Source organism: Cynocephalus volans, chromosome 18, assembly GCF_027409185.1.
Source record: "Cynocephalus volans isolate mCynVol1 chromosome 18, mCynVol1.pri, whole genome shotgun sequence".
NCBI classification, from domain to species: Eukaryota; Metazoa; Chordata; class Mammalia; order Dermoptera; family Cynocephalidae; genus Cynocephalus; species Cynocephalus volans.
This window is the reverse complement of record NC_084477.1, coordinates 12,212,877-12,238,808: the sequence shown is the minus strand read 5'-3', so window position 1 is coordinate 12,238,808 and position 25,932 is coordinate 12,212,877.

Here is a 25,932-nt window from a genome sequence, read left to right as displayed (position 1 = left end):
CCAGGGAAACTTTCAGTTAAGTTATAGATGCTTAATAAATGTTTGCCAAATGAATGAACAAATATGACTTTTGCCTTTTGAATTTGTGATGTGAGTGGAACTTCAAGCTGTATCTTACAAACATTTCTTCTGATTGACCTTGGTCTTTTGGCTGTCTTGTAAGGCACCACCAATTGGACTGGTCTTGGTTTAACCTGCTTTAGGCTATGCATTAACTCCAAGCATCTTGGGGCTTTTCCTCGTATGACACGGCATTACAAACTGGCTCAAATAGCTGGTGGAACTCTCCGTGGTGCTTAAATTGTTTCTGCCTTAGCAGTGAAGATTTGTGACCTAATTAACACCCCTGGAGAAGGCATAACCAGAGACAGATAAGCGATTGGAACGGCTGAAGATATGCAGCTTGCGTTAGCACAGAGTTTCGGGCTGATGTCTCCCTGAGGATGTCTAAGGGAGCAGACCAGCCACAAGCAGCGGTAATGCACTCTTGCCCGGCCTGTTTAATGTCGCCTCTAGTTTGTATCAGCACAGCACATCCCTGCTAATATAACTGTAGTACAACCATGTTGCACCAAGTTGAGACAAGTTGGCAGCTTAATTGATGGAGATACATAGACAAATATGGAACAGGATACCTCCTCGCTGTGGTGTATGCATTGCCCAAGTTGTACAATTCCAATTTTATTCTTTCTCAGCTCATATCTTGAATCTTTTCTGAAGAGATTTCGTGCTTTTCTCCTATAAGCACAGTTCCTTTTTCCCCCTAAACCTCCCCCCCCAATGACACTGTCATAACTACCTGATTATTGATTACTTTGGAGTTTAATTTATTCATAAAGTTGGGGTTTTGCAGCTACTTTGTTAATGTCCACTTCTGCCAAATTTTATTTAGCCTCTCTTGAATTTAGGGACTAATTTCTGGTTTGGAAAATGAGGGGAGAGCTGCATTGCAAGTTTTACCTATTCTCCCTATAGGTGTTTGGATTGCTTTGGTCGATAGCCCGTTTGATTGCCTATCAAAATACTGAAGTACTTGCCTTGGAGGCTGCTGAAGATTAATATCATGAAACTCACATTTCAAGTCTGTTTCATAGTCCTGTAGTAATAAGCAATCGAGCAGAGACCTTAAAGATTTGGCATGAGGCATTCCATGTATAACCATAGGTATCCCTGCTTCATTTTTTCATTCATTCATTCATTCAGCAGACAGTCACTAAATGCTTTTCCTTTGCTAGACACTAGGCTAGGTACTTTGAACAAAGGTGTGAACAGAGTAATCACATTTCCTAGCCCAGTTAAATCTTTGCTTTCCTCTTCTATTAGAATGGAGATAACACTACCTTACCTCATTGCATTGTCCTAAATGAGATAAAGCACCCAACATAAACTATGTACCTGGACAATGCTTGGTAAATATTAGCCTTTATCATACTTGTTAATAGTCTATCCACATTTCAAGCATGCGGTAAATCAAATGCATTAATTCTCTGTGGCATTTATACTTGTTTCAGTACTTTAAAATACTGCAAAGTCTAATTGTGGTTAGGATTTGTGATGACATTACGGCAAATTTCACAGTGGGATTATTATAAATTGTGTGTGTCTGGATGACTTGTAGCTGACTCAGCTACACAGCAGTTCTATAAAATATATCAATTGCTTTGAAGGGGGGGGGGTCCTCATGACTTGGGTGAGACATCCTATTCCTAAACAAAAAATCCAAGTAAGTTCTTAAAATTGTCAGTGTGCTAAATGTACACAGCCTGCTACCTCCGAGTAAGCCACCAAGTTGTCTTTCAGATGAGCCGAGGCATCATTTTACACACAGGCACTCATCCTGCAGGTAGACATGGTTTTGCTTATGTGCTGTGATCTGTAACCAGAGGCTGTAACTTCTGTATTTTACCCACCAATGAAAATGGGACCACTCCAGTATGGGGAGTTTCCCCTTCCCTGTTCCAAACTTTCCCATAAAATCTTTCAACTTGTAAGAGACTTCAGAGCACGTCCCAACTTCGTTGGTTCATGTTTCCCAGGTCAATCCTCACTTGGGCTCTCAATAAACGTTTCATAAAATTATTTCTGCCTCAACAGCCTTGATTTGGCTCCAACGCCTTAAGATGACACTTTCCTTTGGCGCATAAGAGAGAGTTTACGGTCATGTCTATTCAGTCATCATTTTACTTGCTTACTGGAAGCTGATAACCTCTAAGAGCTTCTCTCACGTTCCATAACTGGAATTTCTCTCCCATATGATTTGCATTTATCTTCCACCTAATGTGCCCAAGCCAATTAGAAAGCAATATTTAAAAATCCCCTTTATGAGAATGTAAAGAAGGAAGTCGATCTCACTTACAGATGTGTTGCAGCCCGGTCTTACGCGGATACCTCCCAGACCGTCTGACTTTCCTTACTCTTGTCAAGTTCAGCCTGAACTTTTTCTTCAACTCCAGAACTGCAGAGGTTAAACTTCTGAGTCACGGTGGGATCAGGGGAGTAAAATCATGGCTTTCTTTGCTTATCCTTAATCATTTTTATTGAGTTGCCGCCAAACATATCTATAGCTTGCAGTTAGATCCCTCATTCATGCAAACGTGCCTTTGACATGACCTTCTTGTCCGTATACTGCTTGCAGCCTCTAAAATAAACTATCTAAATTGCCTTTATTTCTTAATGCCTCGACCTTGTCCACCGTCCCTCAATATTTAATCTTCTGTCTTTGCTTCCTGTACTATCTAAAGATGATTAGTCTTGCAAATGCTCCTTTCTAATTTTTCTACTACTCCAACATTGTGTCTTCAACCCACACCCACCCGTTCATTGGAACATGCTCTCAGTGGATAACTTCTGGCTTCTCTTTCTCATGCCTCCACCAACACACTTGCAACGGAATCTTTGAGGCTAAAATCCCACCACACTGTCCTAATATCATGCACTTTTCCTAAAAGCATCCTCAGAGGTAGAGAGATCAGAGCTGATAAAAACTACAGCCACTCTCTACAGTTCATATGGTAAGTGGCTCACGTTTCTGTGAGCTAAGGGAGTATTGTTTTTCCTAAGGGCAATGCACAGAGTTCTATCATTAGCTTAGATGGTAAAGGTCATGTTTTCTCTACAGATCTGAATATAAACCCGCTCCTGTCAGTTACCATGTGTGTGATTTTTTAACCAGAGTTAAGTAATTGATTTCTGCAGACAGCCTGGCCTTTATATACTTGCCTGTCTTACTTAGTGTAATTTCCTCTTGCTCTTCAAATACATGATTAGCCACAAGGTAATAAGTATATAAATCAACTCTCTGTCCTCTTGGACTTTGCACATTTAAATTTAGACTCTAAATTACTTTGGTTACACTGAAAAGATACGAAAACATTCCATTTGAATCACATTCAAGCCACTTCAGAAGCTTGCACCGATTTCCTGCTTTGCTGAAGGAAATTAGTTTTCCAAGTACGCTCTGTTTTGCAAAGAGCATCCCCTCCACCACCTCCAGCACGCAGACCTGGAGGCCACCCACCTCCCTCTCTAGAAGGGATTCAGAGTCAGTGCGAGGACCTTCTCAGGCTGTCACTCACTGCCATGGGACAGGGGCAAGACCTGAATTGTGCTTTGGGTAAACGCCCTGATGTTTCATGAGCAAGATACCTCATCACTGTTAGATTTAATGACACACACACTCTTCCCCAACTGTATATTCCCCATAAATGTGTCCTATGGTATTTTTAAAAGCAGGTTCAAGTGACTTTGGAGAGTTTCACAATGTTCTTTGACATAATCTACAGCACCTGGAGTATCATTCAACAGTGCTGGGAATCACTTTTTATTTTCTTTCTAACCTTCAGTTGGAAATGAGCAGAATCAGAGGGAGGATTTAAGGAACGGTTGGTTGTGGCATTTGTAAAATGAGACTAGAAATAGAAAATAAAAAGGCTAATGGATATATGCTTTGAGCCTCTAGTGCCCTACTCTGATCCTCATATACCTACGCAGGCTTCTATCAGCTTCATGCTGCTGGCACCTGACTGTGCCTTGCCTCGCCTGTGCCCTGAGCCTCTTGCCCCCCTGCCCTGGCTTCTCCAATGCTGCAGTGTGCTGTGCCTGAAGCCACCTGTCTGGTGCTCATACACCTGCCACCAGAAAGTGAGGCCGCCCCGGACACATGGGGGACCCAAGCTAATTCATAAACACTGCCCCTGTCTTTCCCAGGGAATTCAGCTCTGAGCCCCAGGTAGGAAGGCTCCTTGTTAAACGCCCTGGGAGAAGGTGATCAGAGGGTACAAACTTGCAATTATAAGATGAATATGTTCTGGGGGGCGGGTCTAAGGTACAGCATGGTTACTGTTAAAAGAAAAACTCTAGACAAATTAAATTTAAAAGAGTTTAACTGAGCAAAGTATGATTTGAGAATCTGGCAGCCCCTCAGCACCAGAACAGGTTCAGAGAACTCTGCTCCCCACTGGGGCAGGCAGCATTTAGGGGTCACGAAGGGGAGTGAGATTCAGAGACAGCCTGATCTGTGACAGCTCATCGGTGGCCTGGGATTAGCTAAATCGCAGCTGCTGGGATTGGCTGAAGCGTGGCTGCTGTGATTGGTTCAAGCACACTTCTGCAATTGGCTGCATTGGGCTGCTGTGCTTGGCTGAGACTCAGCTGTTGGTTGCAAAAGCAAACTCCCAAGTTAGGTTTTCAGAGACTTTACTTCTAAGTCAGGTTGCAGTTTGTTACACAGGGTCTCCAAGTTTGCATGCAACTTCAGGAGGTTAAAGTTAAAATTTAGTTTAACATAAGCATAGTTGGTAATACTGTCTTGTATACTTGAAATTTGCTAAGAGTAGACCTTACGTATTCTCACAACAACAACAAAAAAAGATAGCTAGCTACAGGAGGTGATGGATACATTAATTAGCATGTTTATGGTATTCATTTCACAATGTATATGTATATTAGAACATCACGTTGTGCACATTCAATTTAGATGCTTTTTCTGTGGTCAGTTATACCTCAATAAAGCTGAGAAAAAGAAAATGGGTGGGAATGAAGCCCCTGTTTGCTGGGGCAGTGGCTGACCTGGCAACAGTGCCCTGGTGTTGCTTCTCCTTCCTGCACCCTTTCTGCACCCCTGGTCCTTCACTCCTGTCCCTGGGACCACATCCCCTACCCACATGCAAACCACCTGGCCAGAAGTCTTTTTCTCCATCTCTGCTTTCAGTTAAGAACCTACTATTTAACCAGTTCAAAAATTGCTCAAATAGACTAACTGTATATCTTGGATGTCTCTTACAACCAATTCTCTCCTTTGCAGAAAAGGAGTAAGGGGCTGCAATGACATCGGGCACAGAAGAATTCACAGGGCCACCCAGTTCCATAGATGTGTTAGCAACAAAAGAGATCCACTAACTAATCATGCTCTAATGAAGGAAGGCAAAGCAGTAATTATGATAAAATCTCGGGGAGGGGGGTGTGCGGGTGGAAGAAAATGACTTTAGTAAATGCATATTTAATAACTTAGCAAGATAAGATAATTAGGTACAGTCTACTGAACCGTGGGTGTGTGGGGGGGTGTGGTGGTGAAAAGACTGTCACAACTGTGAGATCCAAGCTCATTTATAAAGTAATTAAGTCCCTGGTGCTGTCGTTGCCCAAAGGAATTTAATTTTTGAAAAATTTTAATCTTTGACTCAACTTTTGAGAAGCTGGTTTCATCTAAGCCATAAGGCAAGGGACTGTAAGTGATGCAGTGGTGCACGTGGAAATGCAGTTGGACTTGGGGGTGCTTTCCTGCCTTGGCAAAGGAGGTGGTCAAGGAAGACAGAGGGAGCTTGCGTCAGGCTCTCCACTGGGTGCTTTAACTGCATTCCTCATGTAACCCCCCAGTGACACTTAGAAGTGGGAATCCCTGGCCTCATTCCACAAACAAACGATGAAGGGCAGTTGGATTGTTTGGACTCAGCTATGTTTCACTTTAAGATTTGGGTTCAGAGGGCACCGGGCAGACCCTGACAACAACTCAACATTAATTATCCCTTGCTTTGGGGAAGAGAGCATGAAGGAAGCTCTTGTGTGGTCTAGGTTCCTTGCACAAATGACACAGGTTGGATATCAATTTGTAGCATCTCTTTAAATCCACAGACTGAGGTTTAATTATGATATTGAGTTTTCCTACAGGGAGAAAATAAATGCACTGGTCAGGTTCAGTCCAGCCTCTTCCTCCCACTGCCAATCATAGATTTTATGGAAAATTAGAGTTGCCGTTCTAATGTACTCACCAGAGACTATTGAGTTGGTATTATTTGAGTTTGTGTCAATTCTAGAGAAATGAATCAAGACAGACGAACTAGAAAGGAAGTTTCCAGATCTAGGATGTATGGGGTTCTGAAAGTGACAAATACCCCCAGTCCTTCCCTCCTCCAGGTCTTGCCACTGGCCATCCTCTGCTATGTCCTTGTCACAGAAGCAACTTAACTCACAGTCTCCAGGTTTCATCAAGACAGCTGAGTAACAATGTGAGAAAACCCCTATGATAACACATGTGGATACTTGGACGTAGTTACTATTAAGTCATAAATCATGTTCAGTCATGGGTCAACCAACACCCATGAGGAAGTTACAGATTCAAAAGTTATTTATTAAGTGGCTTCTACATGCTGGGTGCTATGGTTACGGAAATTAATGTTAATAACAATAAAAATGAATAATAGCTAACATTTATGTGGTGTATGCTGTGTGCCAGGCACTATAAATTCACACACACACATACACACCTCTGTTTAATTCTTATAACAACCCTATTATCTTCATTTCATAGACAAGAAAACTGAGGCAAAGAGAAATTAAGCAACTCACTAAGAGAGTAAGGCATCCTGATAGAGTTCACTCTGGTGAGGAATAGAAACCTAAAGAAACCACATGATAATGTGTCAATGCTATCACAGAACACGTGGAAAGGAAAGGAGGAAACAGTGAGGTTTGGGGTCCACCTTCTGGAACAGTAGAGGAAGCCCATCAGGCAGGGGATATTGGGTGGCTCTTGAGAAATGGAAAGCAGCTTTCAAAACAGGACAGCAGGACATCACAGAAAGAGGTCATCCAATCTACAGCAGCTTTAGACATGATGACCCCACACTGGAAGCACCCAAGACTCCCTTCGGCAGGTGAATGGCTAAACAAACTGTGATACGTCCAGACAACGGAATATCATTCAGCAATAAAATGAAATTAGTTACCAAGTCATGAAAAGACACAGAGGAACCTTAAATGCATATTACGAAGTGAAAGAAGCCAGTCTGAAAAGGCCACATACTATATGATTCCAACTATATGATATTCTAGAAAAGGTAAAACCATAGAGATAGGAAAAAAGTCAGGGGGTGCAGGGGGAGGGACGGATAGGTGGAGCCCAGGGGATTTTAGGACACTGAGACTGTTCTGTGTGATACTGTCTTGGTGGATGCATGACAGGATTCATTTGTCCAAACCCATAGAAAGTAGAATACAAAGCATGAACCTTAATATAGACTATGGGCTTTGGTTAACAATAATATATTAACACTGGTTCACCAATTGTAACGAATGCATCACACTAATGCAAGGTGTTAATAATAAGGGAAACTGGTAGAGGGAATATATGGGAACTCTGTACTTCCTGCTCAATTTTTCTGTAAACCTACAACTGCTTTAAAAAATAAACTCTATTTGTAAAAAAAGAGAGGGAGAGAGGAAAAAAATGACAGCTTTTAAGATAGTATAGACAGAGCATTACAGAAAGAGGACATCGAATCTTCAGTGTCCTTTCAACAACTTGAATTAAATCTGCAGACAGGGGATGAAACATTAAGCCAGGACTAACTTACAACTTGGCATAAATTAAATTCTTAGTTGATTTTCTTCCCCATCATTACTTGGCTGCAGGATGAGGAACAGTGGATCTGCTTTGCCTGTTATACTTTCTCAAAGACTTTCTCTAAGAATTAAATTTATGACATCAAGAAAAACTACACTATGATAGTCAAATAATTCTGCTCCCATCGTCTTCTGCATTTAATAAGTCTGCTAGAGATATCTGTTGTCCAGAGGCCAGTGCTGTCTGATAGGACTTTCTACAATGATGGAAATGTTCTCTATCTGTGCTGTCCAAAGTCCCCTGTGACTACTGAGCACCTGAAATGTGGCTCGTGTGAATGAGGAACTAAACTTTTCTTTTATTTCATTTCAGTTAATTTGAATTGAAATTTTACCTGTGTCTGGCAGCTACCTATTGGACAGCAAGGGTCTATGCAGTCTAACGCAGAACCTTACAAAGGAAATCTGCCCTGCCCACATTAAGTGACCATGTTTTGTATCACATGACCTTACACCTGCAGCAGATTGGACCAGGAGTGGTTACTGGCCCCAAGGACAACCCCAAGGTCATGGGCTCCTAGTGACCAATGACATGTGCAGCCTGACTTCAAAGAAGAGCTGCTCCAACCATCTTCCTCTCTGTAGAGTGTGGAACTGGGAAACTGAGAGGGGACTGGCTGTGGGAGCTGAGTTTAAAATTCATGACCCATGCCCAGGTGGTCTCTATCATCCATGTACAAACTAAAGCCATGAGGGAAATCAGCCCTGGTGTGGGTGAGTAGGGAAAGCTGGTTAATGGAGAGAGGGGACAGTGATCAGGTGTTCTTGGAAGAGCAGAGGCCATGAGGAGCCCCCATGGCCCATGAGCGAGAGAAGGGGGTAGCCTTAGCTTTTCTTTCTTTGAGGCTTGGCTATGGTTCAGCTTGTATTCACAGCTTCTCACAAGATTCTCTTTCTTTTTGGTCCTTTCCTGACAATAAACTCGTGCCATGTGAGCCAGAGTGAGTGGGACTCTGTTCCTTGTCACCTAAACCCTTTTAATAAAATCATTGACAATTCTCATACAAATTATAAAAGTGATGCATAGAGATAAACATCTTATGCACCCTGAAAGTAAATATAGCATTCCTGGGCTGGAAGGAAATTTAGGAATCGTGGAATTCAATTTTATCATTTTATAGATGATGAAAAGGACGTTATGAGATGTTTCTGAGGCCACACACAGCTCGTTTCTGAGAACTTTTCATGTGTTAATTTTCTTTCTGAAAGTTTGTAAAAAAACACAAACAACAAAAAATAAGCAAAATGAAACAAAATATGATCGTTGTTGACTTTGAGTGAGCACAAAAACCAAATAGTAATGGATAAATCAGTTTTAAGCCTAATCCAACTTTTCCCCAGTTTTTACTAGACTAATGGGGTTACATTCACAGCTACAGTCCACATTTGGTTGGCAGCTGCCCCTGAAGGAATAATGCAGGTTCTCTGTTTTCTGTAAAATGACACCCTCCCACCCACGTACCTCTAGGAATGTCTGCAGAACCACACCCTCTTGGGGGCTGCCAGCTTGCCTGCCTCCCCTCCTTCCATCCCTCCTTCTTTCTTTCCCTTCCCCCCACTTGCTGTGGGAGGTTGGACACAAGTCTCTGGCCTCTTGTTTCCACCTGAAGCACCTCTTTGGGGGCCACACTCCTGGCCTCTCTCCCCACCCCATGATGCATGGCCAGAGGAGAGGTTTCCAGATTGGTGAGTCTGAGAGAAGGAACCAATCTGCCAAGCCAAGCTCCCTCCCCACCATGGGGCCCACCTGCCCACAGAGCACAAGTGACATCCCACCTTCCAGCATGTCTTCAGCTGAGCCAGGCAGGCTCTGCAAGGGAAGCCTGCAGTCTTCCATGTCAACCTAGGATTGTGACCTTATTAGGTCACCTAACACCATAGTCTCACATCACGTACGATGTGATGCCTGAGTCCAGTCATGTGCATTTGGTTCCAAACAAGAATGGGTATGCATGAGAGGTGGTATTTATGGAGACCCCTCAAGTTACAAATCACCTCCTGTGTACCAGGCACTGTGTTAAGTGTTAAGGATTCAGAGAATGACACGAAAACTCTTGGGAACCTCCAGAAGCTGGGGTCTGCCGCAGAGACAGGAGGTCGTGGTGCCACTAACCAAGACTGAAGACATCCAAAGAAGAGGTTCAAACCAGGTCAACCTGCGTCTAATCTTTGGTCACATTTTTGTTCTTGTTTTTTATTAATGGACACATTTTTGATTGAGGTTGTGATTTTATATTCACTATGTGTGTTTTTTCCCCAGTTGAGATTTTTTAATGATAGAATAGAATGATAGATTGTTTTGATGATATCATTGTTTAAATTATAGAATTTCATGTATGTTTTATGTTGTTTCATACAGAGCATTGTGACTTTCATGTATATAAAAAATGTCCTGATAAAATAATTTTTGAGTTAAAGTAGTAAAAAAATTCACTGGTGACTTTATGCTACTGTACTTTGCGATATGAATTTTTCCTTCCAATCTTTTTTTTATTTTCCCATGTTCATTGTACTTTTGTTGGATGGCTTGTATGAATTAAACTCAGTTGTAACAGTTTTGTGATTTTTCTGTCCAGAGTTTGCCACTTAAGACGACACCATGAGGATATTTTTATGATATTGTAAAGTCTTTATGACAATAAAGTAAAATGGCTGTCAGTATTCAACTACACAAATACACTCTAGTTTATTTAACCATTTTCCTATATTTGGAAAGTTTAGTATTTAAGTTCCCTCCACTTTTTGCTGTTATAAAAGGCCTAAATGGAGGAGAGAGCATTTGAAATCAGAAGTAAGTGGCTTTCATTCTAGCCCTGCTGCTCGAGCCTTCGGGCTTTGGGTAAATTCTTTAGTCTCCTTAAGTCTGTCTTCTGCTCTGTGAAATGGGGATAAATATCTCTTACCTCATAGATTGTTTTGAGCATCAAATAAATGTAGTACACGAGGCTTAGGCTCCAAGGACAATCTATTGCATGTTTAATAAAAGTATTTATTTCCCACCTCTCTTTCCTAAGACATCAACACATAAATAAATTATGTGACTTCTGGCAGGCATTAGCTAGCAGATAATTGCAAATCACTAGGCAAATACACGTATTTTGCTTTATTAAAGCACCAACAATTTACAAAACAAACTGAAATTTATGTCCCCGGCCTGAAAGAGCTTAGCGTTCAGAGTTAACAATTTTCTGCCTGTCCCATAAACCAGTTGAAAGTTTCATTTTAAACAGAACTGCATTCAAATGGATGACTTTCATGAGTCAGGCCCAATATGAACTCCTAAATAAATAGATGGGTTATCCTTTCTGAAAAGAAATAGATGAGTTATCCTTTCCAATAGAATTACTTTTTTCCCTGTCTATAGATGATGTATGTATAGATAGATGTATGTATGTATCTTTTAGTTCATTCATTCGTTCATTCACTCATTCATTCGGACCTGGACCTGTCCAATAAGTCAGGAGACTTCTTGAGACCAATCCTAAGCTTTGAAAGAGACATTGGCCTTAAGAAGGCAGCTTACCACCCTGTTTGCCTGGGAGTGCGGGTTGGGGGTGGGGGCGGGGTGCACATTCCTGGTGTGTATGAATTCTGAAACAAATTATCAATGTACAATTTTTTTTTTTTTTCTCAGCTTATTTTATTGGGGTGATTACACTTTGAGTTACTTTTATCAGGGCCATCGGGTAATCACGTGCCCTGGAGGTCTCACGACTGAGGAGTGGAAAAATGGAGTCAGTATGGTTCTCAGGCCTAGCCCTATCCTGTCTCATTTTGTGGCTGGCTTCTTTCACTTAGCATAGTGTTCTCAGGGTTCATCAATTTTGTAGCATGTACCAGTCCTTTATTCCTTTTTATTGTCAAATAATTTTCCACTGTATATCATCACATCTTATTTTTCCATCCATATGCCAGTAAACATTTACATTATTTCTACCTTTTGGCTTACTGTGAATAGTCATCTCTGAGCATTTTTCTTGAAGTTTTTGTGTGGATATATGTATTTCTTTCTCTTGCATGTTGTAGAGCTAGAGCTAGGGTCTGGAGCTCACAGACCCCTCGAGCCCATTCACAAACCCTTCACACGCAGGTCTATGAGCTAGGTAACCGGCAAAAAGGTCCTTGGAGCCTTGGTTGACGAAGGAATAGTCTTTATTCAACATACACAACACTATGCGCCAAGCAGTCCACAGAGAAACTCAGAAACTCAGCTGCTACTGGCAAAATCCAAAGACAAACTCAACAATGTACAATTCTGATGAAAGGCTGCCTGCAATCTACTAGGACCACTAGTGAGGAGCGTGCCCCATTCATTCATCAGGCAGAGCTTCCTGAATCACCTGCTGTATTGGGAGCTGTGCAGGGAGATAGAGAACAGACACCAACACCATCTCTATCAGGTGGCTCTCAGTCCAGAGGGGACACAGACCTGGGGAAGTCACTGCTGTGCGAGAAGTCCTGGGATAAAGGCTTATAGAGCCCTCATTCCTTTAGTGATTAAATGTCTATGATTACCTCGTACTGCTCAGCCCCATGCTGGGAACTGAGGTTGCAGAGATAATAAGATGGTCGGTCCCCGCCCATGTCTGTCTGCCCATCCTGTCCTTGGGCAGTGCCAGTATTCATCTCTCTCTCCTTTTCTCAGTGCAAGTGAATTCAACCAGAGGAATAGCTGGGGAGCAGTTTAAAATAGAACGATGAATAAAACAGCATCTGCCCCCCAGGAACTCAGTCAGGGCTAAAGACATCTCTTATCTCTTTGTACCAGATCCTGCCTTGGGGCGACCTGAGACTATTTGCTTCTCAGTTCCTGTGTGTTCTTCAGCAGCTTGAAGTTTATTTATTGCCCTTTGTTTTAAAGTGGGGGAAACTTATGGAAATCGATAAGATTATGTAAACTTATGTAAATTGATAACAAAAAGAAGATTTAATTGGCCACTTAAAAGTATCTTTTCTCTGTACTGAAAAATTGCAGCTGTTCTTTTAAGTCGGTGTCTGAACTTAAACTGTGTCCTGCTCCCAGGGCTCACGGCTGATAGGAGCCTCACTGTGACCTTTTTGGCTAGGACTCCACTGGGTCTCCGGTGTTTGTGTCCTCTCCTAGGAAGCTGATTCAGTCAAGGGGATCTGTGTTGGCCCCTGTTGGGAAAATAGAAGTTTGGTCAGGGCCCTCGCCTCGGGTCCACTTGGGTGTGCTTTAGTACATCCATGGTGAGCAAATTGTATCTGTGTGTGGAGTCAGCCTTGGGCATCCACCCACCCCACAAAGCCATGCTTTCCAACCTATGGCTCCAGGGACCTTTTGGCCCGTTACCTAGCTCATGAACCTGTGTGTAAGGGGTCTGGGGACCCAGCCTGGCACGTGAAGGGTTTGTGACCCAGTCTGTGAATGGGCTTGAGGGGTCTGGGAGCTCCAGACCCAGCCCTAGTGCAACCATCGGCCCAGTCCCTGTAGGATTACCAGCAGGTAAAAGAGCCCGACCGCTGGCATAGCGTGGTCCTGTAGCTAGACAATTGGTGTCACCAACAGGATTAACAGCTAGACAATGGGCACTGTGAGGATTCCAGGCCTTAGCCTTGCCTGACAGCCCCTCCATTGGGAATGGGGAAAAGACTAAGATTTTGGTCTCCACTCTTCCCCTTGAGGACAAAAGAGGAGGAACTGGTAGGTTTGGCTCCAAATTCTAAGTGTTCCTGCTAAGTAGCCATAGGACTCTATACCTGGTCACTCCAGGAAAGGGACAGAGGGCAGGGGCTTCTGGTGAGACTGGGGAAGGAAGCTACCTGGGCCACTTTAGTTTAGGAGTTGGGAGTCTGAAAACCCTTGAATGCTTTCACTTTTCTTGTTTGAGGCTTCCTTTTATTTTCACTTGCTGTTAGGTTTAAAGTACAGTTTCATTTGAAATCTTCCCCCAACTTTTTCTTTTCTTTTTTTAGTCTCGCATACAAATATTTTTTTATTTATATCTACGTGTGAAAAAAAATTTTAACAGTGGATTCAGTAATGCACTTATGTAATAAAGAATTTCCATTTTTAGCTCATTTTTTTTACAATGAAATTTTTAGAGCCCCAAATTCAACTTTAGTCCTGCCTTTACAATATTTTAAACATGTTTAAGATAAAATGAAGTCAGTATTAATGGACCAACATAACACTAACCTTGTAATGAATCCTACTGCTGCTGATAGTCAAACTCAATGAATGTTTTCTCTTTTTTTGGTAGTGAATTTTTTTTATTAAAACAAGTATGTTCATCTTAAAGGGTCTTTTATCCTGAGATTTTATTCTTTCTACTTACTTTTGTTAATATCATTTTCCCCTATAAAATAATGGTTTTTTTTCACAGTTGGTGTAGGATTGTTTTTTGTTTTGTTTTCTTTTTTTGACTGGTAAGGGGATTGCAACCCTCGGCATAGTATGGTCTGCACCGTGCTCAGCCAGTGAGCACACCAGCCATCCCTATATAGGATCTGAACCCGTGGCCTTGGTGCTACCGGTGCTGCACTCTCCCGAGTGAGCCACGGGGCCAGCCCGGTGTAGGATTTTTTAATTATTATTTTTATTTATGCATATTTATGGGTACAGAGTTGACTACCAACTTTTTCATATATATATATATATATGTATATATATATATATATATATTTTTTTTTTTATTAGAAACTGGGCAATATACATGTAACGTGACTCAGGAATTCCACTTGGAGGAATTCATCTCAAGGAATAAGCAGAAAAGTACACAGAAGTGTCTGTATGAGGGTGTTTATCCCTACTAGTATATAATATTGTAAAAACTGGCCATGACATAAATGTTTACTAAATAAAGATGGTCCAATTGCAAAAGCTGTCACAATCGAAATGGAGTCGCTTGTGTTAAAACCCTAACAACTGGAGCTGGGGAAGGCCACAAAGGAAGGGCTCTCTCATGTGAATGCCCGATAGCAAGAACTATCACAAAGGACTCTGCAAAAACCATGGCCTTGCACAAAATGATACTTCAGTTCTGCCCAGCAACTGCCTGTCCAACCTCCAGCTGATGCCACTATTGTTATTGATCCTTGTAGCCAAAGATAATTCATTCAAAACAGCTCATCTAATCCTCATTTTCCCTGTAAAATCTTCCCCTTGCCTCAACCTTCCTGAACACAGACATAGGCTACTGTGGCATGCATATTCTCAATGCAAAGCCCATTTCTGAATAACTTTCATTTTCCTTTGCAGCACCTCTCTCTCTGTTATTTAGGTTGACACAACCAAGTCTGGTATAGCCAGGTGATGGAATATCATGTAGCTGTTTGCAAAGATGTCTACACTTGTTTTCAATTATGTTACCCGAGTTACACCTTCAGTACAGTCATTTACTCCCTCAGGAACCTGAGTCCTGCAGGGGTGGCCAGCTGACTCTGCAATCAGGAAGCTCCCACCCAGTGTAACCATGGCCAGCGGTCCTCTTTCCCACCTCTCCATCAACCCCAGAGGCTCTGCTAATCACAGTAATAATTGTTAGGAAAGGGCTCCACTGGTGATATCAGTGATATTTAAGATAGTGGGTCTAATTAGTATTTGAAGTACTCCTCATTTTGCCTAAAAAACGTGTAAGAATTTAGCAAGGCCTGTGACCCAGGCCCTTAAGGATGACACCTGAGGCTTGATCTCAAAATCCAGTGGCCAATTTAGATTCAGGTTGAGCTTTAAACAGTACTCTGATTGGGTCTGGATTCTGGTTTCTTGGTACCTGGGCTGACTGAGTTCTAGGATATTTGGCACTGGCTGGGTGAAGCTTTTCTGGAAGATGGTAAAAGGACATAGTTGGGGCTTTCCCCTAGGCCAGGGGACAGATGTCATGACTGTTTTTGTGATCCCCTCTGTGCATGTGTGTGCACGAACTTGGCCTTGCTTTCATTGATGTGGGGAGTAGCTAACTCTCAGTACCTTAAACTTTTCTGTAGCTACCATTCTCTACCAAAAAGAACTTAAGGCTTATTGTGTGGTCACACAGGCTAAGGTCGGCGGGCCGTACCGTTTAATGATAGTGTAGATTTACATCCGTTAACATCAAGATGTCCTCAATATATTGGCATATTTGTTAATTACCATGCCACAAATCAGTCCTAAACTTACTTGCTTACAGCAACAATAATAGACATATTAATCCATGTAGATATATCGCCATTTCTGTGGGTTGGGGCATCACAGACACTTATCTCTGTCCCTCCCCATCTGGGTCCTGGGAAGGCCAGGAAGCTGAAGTCACTAGAGGCGGGTGCTCTCATGTGTTGGGTGGGTGGGCTGGGCATCTGCTGTGCCTGGAGCTGGGGCCAGACAATCCCAAGAGGCCACTCCTCATGGCCCGGATATCCTCACGACATGTGGCTGGGTTCCAGGGACAGATGTGCTGAGAGAGAGAGACAAAGAGAGAGAAGCTGACCAAAGTCATATCCTTTTTACGACCAAGCTTCAGCATCCATCCCCATCGCCTCCTACAGGCTCTTTGTTTTTGCTTTTTTTTTTCTTACAAACCCTTGGTTTGTGGGCTGACTGTGGATAGATCACAGGGATAGAGCTGCTCTGCCATGCAGGAAAGCTCACCCAGAAGCAGGTTCCCCAGGAAAGCATATGGCATGACTGGTGAGCAGGGGGCCCCTTTCCGGCCACCCCATTTCCCAGGATGAGGGGCTGTCCACCAGAGACCTGGTCCAGACACCCTGCAGCAGGAATGGTGGGGGGCCAGCTCTCTGAGGCTCAGTGGTGCTGCCTGATGGCTCTGCCCCTGCAGGATGCTGACTTCAAGGCTTGAATGTCAGAATGTCACAGATGGTAGTCCCACCCCCTTGGTTCCTGAGCCAAGCACGTGCACCAGATGCATGAGCCTGAGTCCAAGATACCTTCTCAGTGAGAAGCCAGCCACCAAGTCCCCACTCATTCCAGCAGGGGAGTAGACTCTACCTCCTGAAGACAGGAGTGTCCAAGAACTTGCAAACATTTTCAAAGCACTGCATTTAGTGATAAAAAGAAACCAGGAAACACAGGGACATAGAGTGTAGTCTTTTGTTAAAAAGAAACACATAGACAAAGTTTGGAAGGGTATGTACCAGAAGGTGGTATATATGGTCTCTTTGATTTATTGTGTTTTCTAAAATGTTCAGTGCAGGTGTATTACTTTTATAGTCATAAAAGGCAAAAAGTGATCTCTATTTTCGTTTAAAAATTATAAATGATACTCACACATGCATATACCTGCTGTGAAAAATTCACAGTATAGAGATGTCCAGAATGAAGAGAGACCCCTTCTCGTTTCTGCATGATTTAGAATGCTGCCTTTTTTAGATACTAAATTAACCTGAACAGGTGATTCTCTCTCACCTCTCTGCTTGGTTCTATTGAGAAGTCCACCCCATCAGAATTACAGCTCTGTCATATGCTTGGCACCTGCTGGCTGCATTGGGCTGTTTGTCACCTCTCCCTGACTTTGCTTGTGTATTTTCTTCTGTTTGGAATGCCCTCCTTTCTTTCCTTTACAAGCCTATGATCTTTGCTCTGGGTCCCTATGTGTGGCCGTAATTCCCTCGCGTGGTCTATCTTTGTGTTATAATTATCCCAATAAGTCTTTATTCTCTAGACTGTGAGCTCTATCCTTGTTAACTCCTTCACACAGTGCCTGGCATATAGAGTGCTTAAGAAAAAAACCCCAAAACTTCTGTTTCTTTTTCTTTTTGCTTCCTTGATGAGGAAAACAAAAACAAGACTTTGAAGAAGAAATTTTATCTGTGCTTCCATGATGGGCTGGGTCCTTCGTTCTTGCAGAGGGAAAGAAACAGATGGGTAGGAAACTAAACAATCTTAGTCACCTCCTATGGTAAACTCAGAGGAGACCTTTGGGTAGCTAAGTAAGAGCAAATGTGAGTTTGCTCTTCTGTAAATATTTTCTCTTCTGTAGGATGGAGCATGCCATAAATATTCAACACATTTTGCTGTTTTGGTCTCTGTGTCTATATATCTAACAGCTGTGGTATCTTTTAGGGGTGCTTGACTTCAACAATATGAAAATGTAGTGCCACATATAAATGCAAGTTCAGAGATAGGTGGACCTGGTGGCTTGAAGATGTCAACCAGAGCCAAACATCCTTCCCTAGCCTCACTCAGCCATCTTTAGTGCTACTTTCAAATGTAGGCACATAGCACACTGGTGGCAGCAGTTCTAGATGTCACAATGGCACGTGAAAATATCTGGGGAAAGAAGAGAGAGCATTCATAATGGCATTCTCTCTTAGGAATGAGATTTTTCCAAATTCCTGCTGCTGGAATTCTCAGAGCTGGGGTATGTTCACGTTCACTCCAGAACCAGCTGCTACCAAGAATTACTCTCAGAGCTGAGCAGCCTCCTGCTAGAGCTGGGATGGGCTTTGCTTCACCTACAGGCACAGGTGGATGGGGATGCGGTGGACACCTGATCAAAACAATGGGCCATCAGGAAGGGGGGATGGGCTGGGTCCTGGACAGCTTATTAATTTTGCTCTTTTGAGTGCAGCTTTAAGTTCTGCACTGCAAATAAATAAATATATTTAATCAGCATCCTTTGGTGATAAGCTTGATGGTGACACAGGTGATGACAATATTGAGAATCCCTCCCATTTTTGGTGTGCATTTTATGTGCCAAGCACCATGCTAAGCTCATTAAAAACATCATATTGAAAGCTCACAACTGCTTTCTAAGTATTAATGTCATTTGATTTTTCCTTCCCAAAGAATACTGAAGCTTTGTGGGAAGAGTGAATGTTGAAAAGGGGTTTGAAGGAAGAAAGAGGTGTGTGCTCCAGGCGGGGCAGGGATCCAGGGTGAAGTTTCCAGCAGGTCACCTAACAGGGGCAGCTGAAGACACAGAGGCCAGGAAGGACAAGGGGTGCGATCAGATGAAAGTGGTCATGGCAGCTGGTGGAGGGTCTTGAAGTTCTTGCTTGGGACCGATATGTGATAGAAGAGCTATTCTCAAGACAGATTGCTTGGATCCAAATCCCCAAAGTCTTCCTAGAAGCTGAACTGTGATAAATTAAAAGTTAAAATATTATGTCACATTTGTGACTTAACCCACAGATTGTTGGGACATCCCAGTTTGCACAGATGGGTGGCCAGACACAGTTATCCAAACACAGGGACCAGGAGAGGGACTGAGAGGATGAGGCTCTGCTGCTGAGATGCCAAGACCGCCAGCATCTTCCTATCTATGCACCCTGAGCAAGTACCTAGACAAGAGATGTGCAGCCAAGCGGTGGTTAAATGCAGCCCTGTCCTTTGATATTTCCAAAGTAGATTGAAGAAAACAAAGAGAAATTCTAGAATGGGGAATAACAAAAACAGGAGCTACAGTGGAAAGGGTACAGTCTTTGCAACCAGAAAAATTCAAATCTAAATGTGGACAGCCGAGTGGGCCCATGAGTGCTCTCACTGTCCAACTCCTGGGTTCCATCAAAGGTGAAAAGTCATAAAGCAAACATTTGAAAAGACGTTTGAGATCTGGAGTGGGGATGTGAGTCCTGTCCTGGAAAATGGGATTTAAATGGCTCCTCTTTTGTTTCTCACACACTTAGGACTGAAAGAGTGTTGCAGAGGCCAGTGTATTTAGTCCATTTCTGTTGCTGATAACAAAATACCTGAAACTGGGTGATTTATAAAGAAAACAAAATTTACTGTTTACAGTTTTGGAGGCTGGGAAGTCCAAAGTCCATCCGGTGGTGGTGACAGTGCCCCAGGGGTCTCACATTGCAAGACGGTGGAAACAGAGAGAGCAGAGAGAGAGACAGACAGACTCTCCTTTTAAAGCCCTCAGAACCACGCCCCTGACCATCATTATTAACCCATTCCCTGCTGCACGGTCCTACAATGCAATCACCTCATCAAGGCACCACCTTTCAATGAACATAATAGGATTTCCCACCCTCTTAACAGTCACAGTGGGGGCCAAGTTTCTAATACTTAAAACGTGAGGGACACAATTCAAGTTCTAGCGAGCTTTGGGGGGACATAATTCTGCCCAGGACTGGGACAGGCCATTGACAACATGCATTTATGCATCATTCATGCAGTAAATATCCACAGAATGTCTCCTGTACAAACCATGCTCTTCTATGCAGCATCAACATTATAAAACTCAGATATCTCTCTTTTTTTTTAAGGTGGGAATAATAACATTACATACTTCCTGTGTTACTGTGAGTCTCAAAGGAAATAAACCATGGAAATTGCTTACAGAGTGTCTGGCATGTTGTGCAGGCTAAAAAATGCTAATTATTTTTTGATGCTTTCTCAGCATTTATTTCAGGGATTAAAATGCACAGATTAATTTTTTCCTTTTGGCACCATCTGTTTCATAGAATAACCTTCCACTTAGATGTGTTCTGCCAGGCTAGACTCATGATTAATTCCACACCTCATTTTGTTTTTAATTTTACCCAGTGCATTGTTATCATGAAATAAATATTTATCACCATCATAATATGTAAATAATGCTGCTTTTGTGATCGTCCACTGTTCCATTAATATGTTCTACTATACGCTTTTGTCAGATCTGGCTGGAAAGTACTTTCATTGTGCTACCATATTTCAATTATTCAAGTTTTCAGATTTATTTTATTTTATTTTGATTTTTGAGGTACCAGAGATTTAATAACAACAAAAGCTAAGATGCCACTTTATGGAATCTTGTGTAAGAGCAACGGGGTGAAATCAGGGAAGGACTTACAGGAGACACAGAACATCAAGTTGATTAGCCCCAAACCGAGGGCACTGAGTCATCCCAGAAGTGTCCCAAGGCTTTGGTGTCATCTTGCAGAAGTCATTCCGATAGATTGGGTTAAGATTGTCTGCATGGTAATTGCAAGGAGGGTTGACTCATGGAATTTAGATGTGACTTTGACAGAGAGCTGCGTCCCTGCCCTCATTATGAATGGACTTATTTATAAGTGGTTTCCCATCGCCTCTCTGCAGCTCTGGGCAGCAGTAAATGCCAGAAACAGCATGCTGGCAGGTGCAGGTATAAACTGTGGGAAGGAGTCAAGGAAAAGGACACGCAGAGCCTGATCTGATGGCCACATGCAGAGCACAACTCAGGTGCAATAAAAGCCCCCTTTACCTGGGGCTCGGCCTTCTCACCCCCAGTTTTACTTTAGAGGGCTCCACCCAAAAGCCAACACATATGCTACATCTTCCTTCCATGGTCAAATCAAAGACATCTTGTCAGAATGGTTCTCTCTGTATACAGGGTACGTTATAAAGAAAAATGTAACTTTAACCTGCACTGTTGCCTGCAATGTAACTTGAACCTGCACTAACTGTTCCTGTAAGCACTTACTAAAAATGAGGAAAACATATCTAAAGGTATTTTAAGTGAAGCAGCTTTTTAAGAGGTCAGAGCAGAACTAGACACACATTCCAGGGGCCAGCCGGTCTCAAGGACTAACCAGCCCTCTTATCTTCAGGACACCTGGCAGAGCCCAAGTGAGTAAAAAAAAAATCGAACTGTCCCTTATTGGGGTGCTAGCCTGTAAAGCCTGACCATGAATAAAGTCTTTGTCCAAAGAAAGTGTATAAAAACTCCAATGTAAAGGGGGGGCACTTTTCCAAAAGGCAAAGCGCCCCAGCATGCTGGATAATAAAACCTCATGTTTATTGCAGCGGTCTCTGTCTTGTGGTCTTTGTGAGGCAAGCCACTCTGGCGTGTGGGATTTGTGCTTGGCGCACGGGTCTTACAGGTACTTTATGAGGGCCTGGGAGAAGATGCTGCTTGGGACTCCTGAAGGACACCCTTGTCCTCCCCAGCCAGCAGGTTGTTACTCTGTGGGGCCGCAAGCCTTCTGAACAAGAGACAGGTGCCAGATCCACATAGAGAAAAACATAGAGATACACAACACATGAGTGCATTTCTATTGCTTATAACAAAACACCTGGAACTGGGTGATTTACAAGAAAACGAAGTTTATTGCTCACAGTTCCAGAGGCTAGGAAGTCCACAGTTCAGGGAACACACTGGGTGAGGGCCATTGTGATGGTGGCTTTACAGCAATGCAGGGGTCTCCCATGGCAGAAAATGGCAGAGCAGAGAGAGAGAGAGACTCTCACATGCTCTCCTTTTAAAGCCCTCAGAACCACGCCCCTGACCACCATTATTAACCCATTCACTGCTGCATGGTCCTACAATACAGTCACCTCTTCAAGGCCCCACCTTTCAATGACCATAATAGGATTTCTCACCCTCAACAGTTACAGAGGGAATTAAACTTCTAATGTATGAACTTTGGGGGACATGATTCAACCAATCCACAGCACAGCACATATGAGGGGACATGACAGCTGTCACTTTGGTGGTATACACCCATGAGGCTTATTTCTGGACTGACATGCAAGAAACTGTGGGCAACAATTGCTTTGAGAGAGGGGGATCGGTGGTGAAAAGCAGGAGCTCTTTTCATTTGTGCTTTTCTATATAGTTTTATTTTCTTTTATTTTCTTTTTTTTTGCTAATTTTGTCATGCCAGTTAGTGTAGTTCTAGATAGGATCATAGGCCCTTTTTATTTCAATACTTTTGTATTTAAAAATAGCTTACAAAAATTAATTTGCAATATGAGACAAAGACAGATAAAGATAAGGGTTGGCAAGGAGGCAGGGAAGTTGGAACCCTCAAACGTTACTGGTGGGAATGTGAAACAGTGGAGCCACATTGAAAAACAGTTATGAAATTCCTCAAAATGTTAAACATGGAGTTGCCATATAAGTCAGAAATTCTACTCCTAGGTGTATACTTAATAAAGGTATATGTCCACACAAAAACTTGGACGTGAATGTTTATAGCAGCACTATCCCAAATAGCCAAGAGGTGGAAACAACCCAAGTGTCCATCAGCTGATGAACAAATTGAAACAGAATATTATTCAGCCGTAAAAAGAAGTGAAGTCTGAAGTTTGCTACAGCATGGGTGAAGTTTGAAAACACTGTGTATTGTGGATTGAGTTTGTGTCCCCCAAAGTCCACATATTAGAAACTTAACCCCCACGAGGGTAGAAAATCCTATTACGGTAGTTGAAAGGTGGGGCCTTGAAGAGGTGGTTAGATGTAAGACCACACAGTAGCAAATGGAATAATAAGTTGATGGCTTAATGATGACCTTGGGCGTGGTTCTGAGGGCTTTAAAAAGAAAAGGCATGAGGAGATCACTCTCTCTGCTCTGCTATTCTCACCACGTGACACCCTGCATTGCTGTAGAGTCACCAGATGTGTTCCCTGGATGGTGTTCCCTGGACTTTGTACTTCCCAGCCTCTGAAACTGTAAGCAATAAGTTTCATTTTCTTACAAATTACCCAGTTCCAGGTACTTTGTTATTAACAACAGAAATGGGATAATACACTGTGTTAAGTGAAAGAAGCCAGTTATAAAAGGCCACATATCAGATGATTTCATTTATATAAAATGTCCAGAACAGGCCAGTCTGTAGAGAGAGATTAGTGGCTGCCAGGGGTTGGGGAGAAGAGGGATCGTGAATGACTTCTAATGGGTACTTTTGGTATGGTGGTGGTTGCGCTGCTCAGTGAATATACCCTAAACTACTGAATGGTATGGGATGTGAGTTATATCTCAACGGAACTCTTTTTTTAAAATTGTAAGAAACAAAGCCTTGGTTTCTGAATAGAAGATAGTGCTACAACTGCCACTGGATTTGTCATGTTTCCATGTGGCATTTCCATTTGTATTAGGGTCAAATACTTTTCCTCGAGGGGATAGGTGAGTGTGGCTGTTTTAATAGGAAATCTGAGTGTTTCCCAATTGTCAAAAGATAAAGACATTTAAGCTCCAGCAAACATGCAATCCTTTGTCACCAGGAAGCTTTTTTCCTTCTTATGAACCAAGTGGTCTTACCCTTGACAGAGGTAGGTAGCCTGTTGGCCCTAGGAGGTCTCACCATCAGAACTTGCTACATGAAGGAACAATTGTGTTCTGGTTAAAATACAGCCATCCCCTGGGACCTTACATCATGGTTTGGTATGATTCACTCAGCAAATGTTCTCTGAGCTCCTGCTCTGTGCCAGGCCCTTTGCCTTGGGCAAGGACAAGGGGAGTTTTAGGAGGAAAGTCTGACTTTGACAAGGGTGGGGTAGCATGGCCAGCCATAAAGTTGACTGCCAAGGACAACCAGCAATTCCAACCACCACTTGGTCTGTCTCAGGCCCATTCCTGGGTTTGCACCTCCCCATGGTGAGGGAAGGTGACCCGTGGAAAGGTATCTCTTCTTTTTTTTTCTAAACTTTTTGTAAATTTTTAAATTGACAAATAAAAATTCTATGTATTCATAGTGTACGTCATGATGTTTTAAAATGTAGATACTGTGTAATTGCTATATCAAGCTAATGAACACATCCGTTTTTTTGTTTTTGCAGTGTTAACATTTAAAATCTACTCTTAGCAATTTCCAAGAATATAATACATTGCTGTTTTTGTTTTTGTTTTTTGTTTTTTGGGGGCTGGCTGGTATGGGGATCTAAACCTTTTGACCTTGGTGCCATATACATTGTTGTTAACTATTGTCACCCTGTTGTATATTAGATCTTTGAAGCTTATTATTCCTGTCTAATTGAAATTCTGTATCCTTTGACTGACATCTCACCAAGTGACCCCCTGTCCCCCTCTGCTTTCTTTGAAGACTAGTCTCCTCAGTATTTCTGACATGTATAAAATAAATTCAGTATTCAGTGTGAGCTGTGTTTATATACTGATGAGGAGTTGTTATGGTGTAAATGTCCTAAACTCATGTGGAAATGTAATTGCCATTATAACAGTATTAAAAGGTAGGACCATCCAGAGGTGAGTAGGACACGAGGGCTTCACCCTTACTAATTACATGAAATTGTTACAATTTCAGGTCCCTGTTTCTCTCCCTTGCCTTCTGCCATGGGATGACACAGCAAAAATTGCCCTTGCCAGATGCTGGCACCTCAGTCTTGGACTTTGTAGCCTCCAGAACCATGATGAGTTGTTGCTTTGCCTCCCATGGATTTATCACCTCTCTTCCCCTGGGTGACGGAGCCACAAAGCTCATTTCTTCTGAGCAGTGAGAGACCCAGAAGGGGTTGATCTCCCAGAACCCTCAAGAGCGAGGCATTCCTTCCTTGGGAAATTAACCATGAGCTGGGGTTCTTGCCCTGCATTTATTCTCCAGACCAGGAAGTTACAGAAAGAGAACATAGGTGGGGTTATAGTTTAACAATAGAGGCTGGTAACAAACAAGGGGACATTCCATAATGCAATTTGCAAAAGGTTAAGTCGATCCACCAGCAAAAGCTTGATTTTAGCAAATGCTGTTTTTCTCTACAGCCATTTCCCAGTATCTTTACATCTCAATCAGTAACTCATCTGTCCTTGAGCCAGCAACCTTGCTGTGTTACAATTCTTTATCTTACAACAGAGACTTTTAGCCTGGGGAAAGTTTCCTGTCTTTTGCAAGGTTAACATCTTATATGTACTTTTAAGAAGTTAGGCTAAGCCCGAAACTACAGGGAACTAGACTCTGAAATATATTTGCTTTATAAATGTAAGTGTACTCCACAATGAATAAGTTTCTGTTTATTATAAATTACCCAGTCTCAGGAATATTTTCTTCTGCAGCATCACAAAACAGACTAAGATGGGATAAGTTAATGGGTCAAGCACATGAGAGCACTAGGTAAACAAGAAGTAGTAACTATTATAATCCAACTTCTTACTCCAATATTTAGATTAAAGGACAAAATTTGACAGGTGCACCTCATTGTGTCCAATACCATTGAAGCCTATTTGTTATTTTACCACTATAAGTCCTTTTACAGGCAGCCCTTTGCTCATTTCCTTTCCAACCACTTTGCTTGAAATGAAAAACTTCACTTGATTTGGACATTTCTTGTCATCTGACCAGATTCTCAGGGGAGGAGAGTTTCCAAGGGCTAGCCAAGAACCAGAACATATGGAAAATGATCACTGCAAGGGATTAAGAATATACTAAGAGCCAAAAAT